General features: G+C 36.8%; 1 pseudogene; it reads right to left on the reverse strand.

Annotated features, from left to right (window-relative positions):
• Positions 1–11,111: 11,111 nt before the first annotated feature.
• On the reverse strand, positions 11,112–11,267 carry LOC134368724 (U2 spliceosomal RNA; annotated as a pseudogene).
• Positions 11,268–12,208: the final 941 nt, after the last annotated feature.

Genomic DNA, 12,208 nt, shown 5'->3' on the forward strand with positions numbered 1-12,208 from the left:
ATATCACTTATTATTATTTAAGCAGGTGTTATCATGGAAAGTTCAGCAACCCTGTGGGTAAGCATTCTTATCCCCATTCTACAGAGGGGGAAGCTGAGCTCAGAGAGAGTTTTGGTTACGTGTCCTATCCTCCCACATCCTGCTTTATATGGAAAGTAGCTCCAGGACACCCTGGAGCAGGACACCAAACTCACTGGGGCCAGGGGGGACCCACATCTCTCTCTCAGGAGACAGCAGGGCACCAAGTCTCAAAGTGGGAATGAGGCAACATGGTTCTGGGATCCCTTCTTCTCCCCACACCTGAGGGAGGCTCGGCCCCCACTGTAGGGCAACCACACCCTCAGCTGAGTCCAAACACCTGAAGCAGGGACTCTAGTCTTATGGCAGGGCCGCAATGGTCTCTATTAAAAAGTTGTCACAGTCACTACTATGACGTCTGGTTTCCATGGCAACTGTGATCCGCAGTCTTGTACTTCACACCTAACATACATCTGTACAGCCCTATGTCCTGATTAGTGAGTTTGGAATGAGAAATAAAGGTTACACAGCCAGGGCCCTCTTCCTTCAAAACTCTTAATATTAAGAGTGCTCTTAATATTAACAAGTGCTCTTCAGGAGCACTTGTTCTGCTCTGCCCTCTGGGATGGCTCTCATAGCAGACCCACAACAATTTTTCCCTTTCTGTGTCTCTGTGGCTCTCCAACTATTCCTGTGGTCTTACTTCACAATGCTTGCATCTCTAAGGGGCCCCTAAATACCCTCCTGCTCTTAGTCAGGGCTCTAGGCAAAGAAATATGACAAAAGAATAAGGACAAGAATACATCGACTTTATTCTTTAGAAAGATGATATTAAAGAATGTGATTTAGATCTGCTGGCATGTGGGCTTCCTATGAATGAACCGCAGATTTGAACAGACATATCCACTCAGCAGTGCTGCATTGGGACAGTCACAAAGGCCAAGGACTGCAGTGCATATCTATTTGCCGTCTGCTGAAGTAGCCATGTCTATGTGTGCACAAGAAAAATGACCTTGTAAAGGGATATCCCTGCAGTAGGAAAAAGTGTTTCAAGACACCATCTTTGAGGAACACTTCTCAAAGTGAATAAATAGCTCTTGTCCTGATTGCATACATATCAAGCAACCTGCTAAAGATATGGCTTTCCTTATGGCTCAGGTAGCAGTTTGTAATAACAGCTCGTCAATTCGTTCACACAAATGATTGCAATGGAGGTTCATTTTACCAAGGGGATTAAGTTCTGAATTCCAAGAGTGGGTTGAAAATAAAATAATATGAAAAATTCCCTTGAAAATCCTTCAAAAAAGAATTAAGAAAATGCTCAGAAATTGATACCCACATATAATTTCATATACAGATGATACCAAGTCCTACCAAGGCTTTGATGGGGTTCAGAACATGCTACCCCCAAATCTGGGACCTTGGCTTTTAAGAAAAGAGGAGAATCATGAAGGTGACTTTCACCTTTCCCATCCCATCTTCATTGGATCACTGTACAACCCAAAAGAGGCACCAACTCTTATACACAATGTGGGTCTGTGTGAGTTCATTTCCCCCCCTTTTGTCATGTTTCCAGAAGCTCCTTAGGGCACATTTATGTTGTTTAGGGCTATGCAGTTTAGGTAAAAGTCATCTCAGAAGCAGAAGCTAGGAAGTGACTTGGTGTGAGGAAAATGGAGTCAGTATAGTCAGGCCCCCTTGCCTCATATCTGTCTGGGTGTGATTCAGCACGTCCATTGTAAACAAGTTATATAAGAGTGGTGTGACTGCACATGTGTGCCCATATACTCCTTGGCTAATTGCCATTGTTGTGTACTTTCAGTTTAAAAAGGCAGTGGCTCTGAACTGCTGGCGACAAAGCTCATGTCAGAATAAAGCATGTCTATCCTGTTATCACCCACTAGAATCTTTTTTCAACTACATGACTCACCACCAGCACAGGATGGGGCAGAGGGGTCTGTGATCCAGCCTGACACTTGGGAAGGAAACTAATTCTTCAAGGGCCTGCCACTGGCCAGACAATGTGGTAGGCACTTTACGTACTATTTCTCTAACTCCCTACACCAGTTCTCCAAGTTGAGTATCAGTATTCCTCATGATAAGTCATTCCTCCCTCAAGACTCTACTAAAGCTCATAGACGTTAAATACAATTTCTAAGGGAACGTGCCAGGGTTGCTGAACTCCAAAGTTGGGTTCTGCTCAGAACCTAAGTGGGTGGTAACATTCAACCAGCTCTAGAACAGGTTTTCTCAACCTCGGCGCTATTGACATGTTGGATTGGAGAGCATTTTGTTGCAGGGGCTGTCTTAGGCATTGTCAGTTATTTACTTTCAAGAAGCTAAAGATTTTTTTTAATAAGTTTCCCCATGCGGCTACAGGATTCCTTCCCACCCTCTCTCTCTTCCCTTTAGAAGTTGAAGTTCCAAAACAAGTTTTCTATATTCCCTGTTAATATTAACACAGAGATGTGAAAACTGATTGTATCCTAACCATGAGATGAAATTCTATAAGATAACAAAAATTAGTTATAATTAAAACAATGTTGAGAGATGATTTCTTGCCTATCAGATTAGTTATTATTCCTATTATTTCTAATATGTGGAGAAATAGGAACTTGCATACTGTGATGTTAGGGATATAAATTATTAACAGTATTTTAGTTTAATTATATTAACATAAAATTTCACAGTTTTGATGGTTTTTAGTGGACACTTTCAAGAACTTATAAAGAACTCCTTACAAAGATATTTGCATATATTAGCAAGGGTATTATTATATACTATTATTAGTAGTATTGTTATTATTATACTATTCTCTCTAATAGAAACTGTTAAGGGAACTAAATTTTTACCACTGGGGTAGTGACAAGACAAAGTTTGGAGCATCATATGATGAAACACCTGGTACATATAAAATAGTGATGTTATATTGTAAAGTAATTTCAAATGTTATGATAGAAATGTACTTACATGGAAAGATGATAATTATAATAATAATCAGCTTTGTTCAAGCTGCAGTTCAGGATTTTGTCATGAAGTGAGAGCAACATATTACTGTTATCAAACTTATCTACAAAGAAGTGTATGCTAGGAGTAAAAAATACTATACAGTACTCTCCCTTAAAACTCAGTTTATGGACCTATGTATAGAATAATTCTAATTCAGTCAAAAACAACAATAATAACCAAAAAAAAACAACTAGGAGATGTAAAAGAAGTTTATAAAAATATATGCTCTGTATGCCCTGGGGCATTTAGACTATAAAACAGCAGGTAGCTCTAGCATTCCTTGAAAGTCACTGGCAGGTAAAGGGAAGCACAGGGCAGGCGGGAGGTGACTGAGATAGGTTGGGGGTTCCCGAACAGGGTCTGGGCAGCTGTGTCCATAGTGTCCAAGAGAGGCGGTGGGAGAAGGTTTAAAAAATATGTTCGGGGGTGGGGGGTAATAGAGGGTGAACACCCTGCTCTCTGGTAGGGTCTCCTCGAAATGTGGACACCTAAAGCTACACTGATGAGGGAAAAGATAAATCAGTGAATGCAATGTAGATTTGGGGCCTACAAATGAAACTTCTTTAATATATATGTGAATTTTCCAAACAGAATTGATATCATAGTAAACAAGCCATTTCAGAACATTTGTTACTCTTTGTAATATGTACTCTTTTTCATCAAAAAAGAACATGGTGATAGCTGTGATGCTTCCTGGTGGCCCGATCCAGAATTGCAGCTCTGAAAGCAGACCAAGGGGCTCAGCTGGGTGGAGGGCGGGACAGAGGTTGAGAGCTTAATTAATGGGATCAGCCATAATTTTCTGGAAATTTTCATGTACCTGCAGCAATCCCTCTGTATCCATCATTTCCCCGGGTTATTAATAAAAGCGCATTTTCTTGGATATCTAAACCTGTGATTGAAAGTCATGGCCTGGTTTTTACTAATGATGAAACTGAACTATGAGCTGTATTTGGGGTGATAGAGCTAGAGGAGCTAGAAACACACACAAACACACACACACACACACACAAAGTCAATTCATTTTTAAAATTTGTTTCGTTTTCCCAGGAAATTGAGTACAATGAATGCTCTTCCGATATAAAGAATATATTTGCAGCTTACTTTGGTCAATCTGTTCACAATTATTTTCTGATTCAATATTTCATCAAAACACATTCTTTTTCTGAATACAAAATTTCAAACAATATACAGAAGGATGCTTATAAATTGAAATTAATCTGCTTATCGCACTGGCCCAATTCCTACCTCCTGACACAAAGGGGTCAGTTGTCCATAGAATGGTGCACACTCTCCACACGTGTCCCTGTAGGTAAGTTGTACACGAACATATACAACTGCACATATACACAATCAAAAGATCACAGTATCATCTTCCGTTGCAATTTGTTTTTTTCCATTTACTATAAATTCTCAGGATTTAAAAATATTTTCATTGTATTAATTCTTGTGGTTTTGGCATATTTAACACGCTTACTCCTCATGCATATATTTTTTTGAATTCTCTGTTGAAATTACTTGCCAACTTGCTTGTCAGTGTGTTCAAAATCTATGGATACTAATGAAATATCTGAGGTGCGGTTTGCAAGTATTTTCTCTACTCTTTTTACATAATTTTCACAGATTTTTTAAATTTAGAATTTGGTTTTTTTAATCAAATAAGATTGTGACTTACAAACTATACATATCAAAAATTTTTTTAAAAGGTTAACATGCTGGGAGCATAAAATGGAAGTCCCCAGAAAAACTAGATAATTCAGAGGCCAGAATGCACAAAGACCAAATGAGGAAAACCTTTAGAATACTTTAGAATTAGGTACCAGTAGAGAGATAATATGAATATTTTCTTGATTTGCTTAAACTCCCTTAAAGTCAGTAACTTTATCTGAATAATGGGCATCATAATGGGTAACTTGAATCGATGTTAGAATTGAAGTAGATAACATATAAAGTACATTTGTTTAAAGTAGTTCAGTACAGGTTACTTTCCTTCCTTTCAGCTCATCGGTCACCAAGACAACACCTGAGCTTCTGTCTGACCCCACCTACCACTTCAGGGATCAGCCAGTTCATGTGGCACTACACCCAGGTCTCCTGGCCCACAGAGTGGGATTTCATCTCCTCTATCTTCTTCATCATGCAGTAAGGTTGTTGAGTGAGGAACTGTGAGGTCACAGTATCAGCGGAGTATAATGTGACCATTTCTTAAGCTCTGGGAGCCTATCTTCTAAAAGGGAGGCTACTCAGTATCCTCTAGGAAGGAAGAGGGATGGAATCTCACTTCAATCTTGCTACTTGCCTGGGGAGGTGATTTAAGCTCTGTGAGCCTGAGTTTGGTCATCTGTGAAATGGGACTCACCATACCATTCTACATAGCTGTCCCAGGAGGTAAATGAGAAAACCTGCCCAGGGTATATGGCATGGAGGAGAACTTCAATGGCCTTTGAAATATTGAGACACAGCAATAGGAGATGACTGAGCCTCAGGTCTAAGAAAGGCGTTGTGAAAAAATCATTTCACATTGTTTTCACTAATGAGAAGACATACATCTAGAGGAAGGAAAAGTATCTTTTCAATATACCTTGATTGCAAAGTTTATAGACAGAAATCTTTTTACCATGTGGGTGTTACAGCAGCTGAAAAGCTCTTCAACATCATGCCTCTGAGCAGACCCAAATCCAGTGAACATGCTCTCACCAAAGTTACAATCTGCCTGTTTGTCACTAGGTCCACGTTTTTGTATAAATATAATAACATACTGAGTATTACTTTTCATGACTTCCTAAAGTATGCATGCTTTTGCAGACTGCTTTTTTCACTTAACAACAACACTTTGACAGTTTCCCAGGTTCTGGAGCATGATGTACTGTGTGCAAATCCAGGCTGCCCCACTCCCTAACTGTGCAGTCTTAGGCAAAGTCCTTACTCTCTCTCTCCTCAGCTTTTCATCTATAAAATGGGGATTAGCAACAGTATCTTGTAAGGGTGCTATGAGTACTGAATGACTCAATACATAAAAATCATATGATATACAATAAATTTTAGCCATTTTTATTTATTTTTACATATCTTATTGGCATTAGTATCCCTGTAGCTATGGAAAAAATAGGATACAGCATAATGTTTATTCATAAACAATTACATCTGTGATATGTTGTTAGTGAGTGCATTAGTTTCCTATGGCTGCCATTGCAAAAGATCGAAAATTGTATCTCACTTTTCAGAAGTATGAAATCAAGACCAGAAGTAGGAAACCAAAGTGTAGGCAGGGCCATGCTCACTCCTAAGACTTAAGGGGAGAATCTTCTCTTTCCTCTTCAAGATTCTGATGGCCCCTGCTTTCCTTGGTTTGTGACAGCATGACTCCAATCTCTGCCTTCATCTTTACATGGAATTCTTACTTTTGTGAGTCATGTTTCCCTCTGCTTTCTGCTATAAGGACACAAGTCATTGGTTTCATGGACCACCCTAAATCTAGGATAATCACATCCTGAGATACTTAATTATATCTGCATAAACCCTATTGCCAAATAAAGATTTGTGGTGTTAGAATTAGGACATATTTTGTGAGGTACAAAATTCTACACACTACCATGAAACAAGCAAGTTATGAAACTAAATGTAAGATGAGGCATGTTTTGTATGTAAACACAGAAATGCACGTACACATGCATATATCTATAAATCCTGCATAAAAAGCTTCTAGAATATTATAATGCAGATAGAAACATTACAAGGGCTTATCTTTGTGTGTTAAGTTTTGGGATCTTGTTATTTTATCTTATTTTAATTGTCATCTATTTTTATTTATAATAAGTTCTCGTTGCTTTTGCAATTACACAAAGTATTAAAATGGCTGGGAAACATCAGCATTCTCTGTCTCAACGACAGGAAAGCCATCACTGTAGAAGACCATCCCTGAGGCAAAGGAAAGCAGACAAGGTGTTCGAGGAGAACTTTCCACAGTATTACTGAACATATTTCCCCCAAATTCAAAAGCACACAGATTACTATCAGTGGTTTAAATTTCTGCCTGCTTAACTGAGAACAAACACGGAACCTCAATTTGTTTGATTGTGCTGTGCCCTGATTGACAATAAGGTTGAAGGTCTAATTGTAGGAGAGGCAGCAGCACACACTGGTTAGAGGGAGGGCTCAGGAGCCACACAGCCTGTGTTCAAATCTAAGCCTTGCCACGTGCTAGCCCTGCCCTCACTCTGTGCCTCAGTTCCTGTGTTTAAAAGTGGACAACAGTAGCCCCTCCTCATAGGTTATGGTGAGGATTGAGTTTAGCACACAGAATAGTGTTGGGCACTGAATAAGTCGAAAATAAATATTAACCTTTTCTATCATTTTTATCATTTCTAAATCGACCATTACTGTTTCTCCCATCATTTTTATTATGTGGATTTGTATTAAAGGCATGGATAGACTTTCATATTATATATGTCCAAAAAAAGCACCTTGCAAAGCTGTAAGATATCATCTCACTGCTATTCTTAAATACACATGTTTTTTATTTGCATAGCAGAATTAACGAAAATTATATATAGCATATAATATATATTCAACAGCTAGAAGTGCTTACCCATGAGTAGTTGACATTTAATGGTTCCTAATGATTTTCTTTCTTTCCTGACTTTCACATTTTCGGAATGGGAGACATCACTAGGGCAAGGGTGGTAGGTAACTGGGTGTTCCCAGAAATAACATATGAATCTATCCACATGATTTTCACAATTGGGCGACTTCAGGGAAATTACAGATGACTACCAGACGGGCAAGCATGTCTCTCAAATGAACCTGACATTCAGCAGTCAGGTGACATCTCCACTTCCCAGGATTTTAGTAAAGGTCATGAGATGAAAGGAGTTTCACTGCACGATTCTCTCTGCACTGTCCCAAATAAACCTCTTGAATTTAAAGCAGGCTCCTATGTTTATCCACCTAGTTATCCAAGCAGTGAATGCCACGGGGCAAGGAAGGGGGAGGGACTGCATGGAATCGCCCAGTGCTCAGCACCACATCTTCCAGAGTGGGGAATCCTGACACAGCAGGATTCAGAGCAAACTTTGACTCACAATCTCATTCAGCTGAAGCTTCCAGGAATATCTCAGAATGTGTTACTGCTCCCTACAGCAAATAAACTAAGAATGGGTATGTCCATTTTAGTAGCTGTGAAAGACAATAAACATGAAAGGAGGCATATATATATGCAGGTCACATTGTTAAGATGTGAATGTGTATTTGTTCTTCCCATGTTTCTTCCTTTTGCCTTTCCATCAGCCAGCCCGGCAACTATAAATAAAACTTGCAACAAAATGTTAACATATTTAATGTAGGGATTTATGCATATGTAGTAAAACTGTAAAGAAATATATTAAAAGCAAAAAAAATCCAAATTCTTGTTAGCGACTACCCCTGGGTAAGAAGGAGGCTAATGAAATCAGAAAAGACTTTGAATGAGTTTCAAATGTTGATATAATGCTTTATTTCTTAATAAGATTATATAAAAGTATCATATCGTATCTTTATATTTTTTTATATCTGAAATATCTCATAACAAGCAATGTTTCTATTAGTTTTAATTCTGATTTTTAAAATGATTTATATCAATTTAGAAACTTTAGAAAATACAGTTTATTCCAGAGGAAACTATATGACTATAATTAATCAGAAAACCTGCCACTTTTTAACTTTATAAAGTGTTGTATTTGTGCATTTCTCTCATTATTTTCTCTATGTATGCATATATAATGTATATTCATTGCATGTGGGTCTCATATATCTAAACACTCAACATTTGCAAGAGATAATGAAACCAGTTATTAAATGATCCCAAGTTTTCACTGAATTCTATCTGGTTCCAGATTCTCTGACCTTAACTGTTAGGTTATACTATATTTTTCTTTGTAAAGGGTGAGGCCAGCACCAGGGAAGTGATTGCCCATGGCCTTGTAGGCTCAGAATAATCTGGTATTTGGAACCCCAGTTTCCTGATTTCAGTCTGTTTTACAGCAGACCTATCTTTATACTCTGTTATTCTGAGTACTGTCATCTTTGAGGGGTTCAAACAGAGTTTTTTATTCCACTGTCAAAATGAAACGTAAAAAGAAAGGGGAGAACACATCAAAAATAAATAAATAAATAAAGGACTTGATTTTTCACTTCCACCATCCTCAGGTATCTAATCCTACAAGTAAATGGCATCAAAAGTAATATATCCTGTAGATATGTATACTTTCCCTTTCCTGATGTTTCAAGTTCAAATGATCTCTGTGAGATGTCATGTTTAAGCCATCCCTTGTGGGAGGTAGAACACAGGGGACACCAAACATATTTACTGAAGTATTATGTGTCAGATGATTTTTATAGGCTTGCTCATTTCTATTCATAACAGTTCTCTGAGGTAAATATCAATACACCCATTTTATAGATGAGTAAGGTAAGGCTCACTAAGGGTGATGTAATGTTACAGGATCACACACATCTACTAAGAGGCAGGAATCAATTCTATTTTATACACACACACACACACACACACACACACACAAATTCTTTTCCAAATTATTACATTGTACATATATTTCATCAACTTGCCTTTCTCACTCAGCATGATAGCCCAGGATATTAATTTGCATTCCTTTAGTTATTATAATTTGGCATGTTTCTGAAAGTTTAATGGGTATGTTTATTGCTTTTTATGTGAATTATCTGTTCACATCACTTGGCCATTTCTCTATTTATCAATAAGACTTTATTCCACACCAAGATATTAAATAGTGAATTTAAGTAGTATAAAAGTAACCATAGAACAAAACAGTAACCATTCTAAATTCTAAATTAAAAGAGAGAATAAAACACACAACCTAGAGAAAGGCTATAAAATTTCTGTGTTTAAAAATATGACAGAACTGAGCACAAATCACCAAAGAAATTGATCATATCAATAGAGGTACATATGCTTAACTCAAGTATTAAAAGTATTATCAGATTTCTTATTGAAGGAAAATATAAAATTTTATTTTTTCAAGAAATCTACCTAAAACAAAGGTATTAAGATAAGTGAAACCATTTAAAATATGCATATACATACCAGGAGATTGCCAATAACAAGAAAGAAAAGTTTATATTCTTGATAATTAAGAGAGTAGAATTGAGACCAAAATGGATTTAAAAAGACAAGAAAGCACAGTTGATAAATCGAAAGCCTGTAATACCCCCCAAAATGTGAGTTATTAATAGTTAATATCCAAATAACATAGCAGAAATATTGATAGAGCAAAAACTACAGTAGGTGAAAAGAGAAATAGGAATAAACACATTAATAATAGATGATTCTAATACACTTCTCATATCCAAAACCGTTCAAGTGGATAAAAAGTTAGTAATTGTAGAGAAAACCTAAACAACATAATCTCAAGGTAGATTTTATAGATAATCTATAAAGATTAAAATCTGAACTGTGAAGCCTGATATCAGACAATACACATACTCTCTAGATGTGCATAACACATTCAGGAAAACTGACTCTATTTAAGGCTGTTAAATAAATTTTGAGCACAAATGGAAATATATTAAAATTGCAGATTTTCATGAATATAATCATAATGAAAACACAACATATCAGACTCTACACCTAGAGCAGTTGTCAGAGAATGTTACTGAGCATTAAATACCTAAATCAATAATGATGAAAATAAACGAATTATGTATTCATTTCAAAAAGCATGACGAAGAACCACAATGTAAACTAAAAGAATGCAGATGGAAAGGATAATTAAAGGTAAAAGTAGAATGAATAGGTAAAGAAACAGACTCCTTGTTAAAGATTAGAAGAGTTGGGATGGAATGGAAGCAAACACTGGTGTTGCCGATGATGCACCAATTACCACGATGGCATTTATGAGGGTTTCTCCTTGAACTCCTCCCAACGCTCCATTTAGTGTAAGGAACAGGTTTATACATGTGTGTGTGTGTTTATAAATGCATAGACATATAAATATACGTATACATATACACAATGTTAAATTAGCTAGTTGGAGGATAAGAACACCTCCTATGTTTATTTGTACTTCTGTGTGTGTGTGTGTTTGCGCTTGTATGTAGTGAAACATAGAAAACAATACTATATTTTGTTTAGAGAATCTCTTATATGGAGTAAAAGTATAAAGCAGAATGTGAGAATCATAAATCATATCATTCTGCACTTGATCTTAGCCAAAAGGCCGAGAAGCAATAAATCATATCATTCTGGATAGTAATTATCTCTATGGGAAAAGAAAGGAGATGCAATCAGGGAGAAGTAAAGCTTTTTCTTAAACCAGATTAATTTTGTAGCTCTCTAAGCCTTTTATCTGAAATATTTCATGACTAGCAGAGGTTTTAGAGGACACAGATTTTTGTCATAAATATAATCCATACTCATCTTAGCAAATGTTTAATATTGAGGCAAGTGGAGAGATTGAAAATGGTAATACTTAACAATCCCATCATGATTGAAATTAATATTGCACTATGTAGTTCCAGTGGCTATTTTGTGCATACATATATGTACATGTACTGCCCAGGCATTACATATACAATTCATATAACTGTTATGATCATATGTGCAGTTTAGTATCCTGAGGTTCTTTTGTTATTGTTGGTTTTGCTTTTATCTTAAGTACTAATGTGTGGATAAAGCATTCTGATTAAAAGACAAGGTAAAGATATATTCTATCTTTGCTTACTAATGAAGACTTTACCAGCTTCCAAGCTGCAATTCTTAAACAATGCATCTGATTGAAAATGCCATACCTGTAGCATATTAAATAATGTTACATGTTTGTGTCTACTCATGAGCTTTCTATTGACATACTTTAATCAGTACATCAACCACTCTGTATCCAATGGTGATCAAATCAAAGGTCTCAGAATATTGTTAATACTTGGCAGTGTAATCTTTACTTTTATCAATCTCTCTTTGGATGGGGGTGGGCAGAACAATAACAATGATAATAATAAGCATTGCTAAATCATAGCAATAATTATAGGGCACATGATAGATAAATTAGTTGCTCTAGCTCCTACAACCAGCAAATATAATTCCCAAGTTCAAGTCCAGATCCTTCTCACTCCAAAGCCCAGGGCCCTAACTGCTGTTTCTATATTGAGAGTTTTTCTGTGTTACATCAGTGGC

The sequence above is a fragment of the Cynocephalus volans genome, chromosome X, assembly GCF_027409185.1.
Source record: "Cynocephalus volans isolate mCynVol1 chromosome X, mCynVol1.pri, whole genome shotgun sequence".
Classification (NCBI taxonomy): Eukaryota; Metazoa; Chordata; class Mammalia; order Dermoptera; family Cynocephalidae; genus Cynocephalus; species Cynocephalus volans.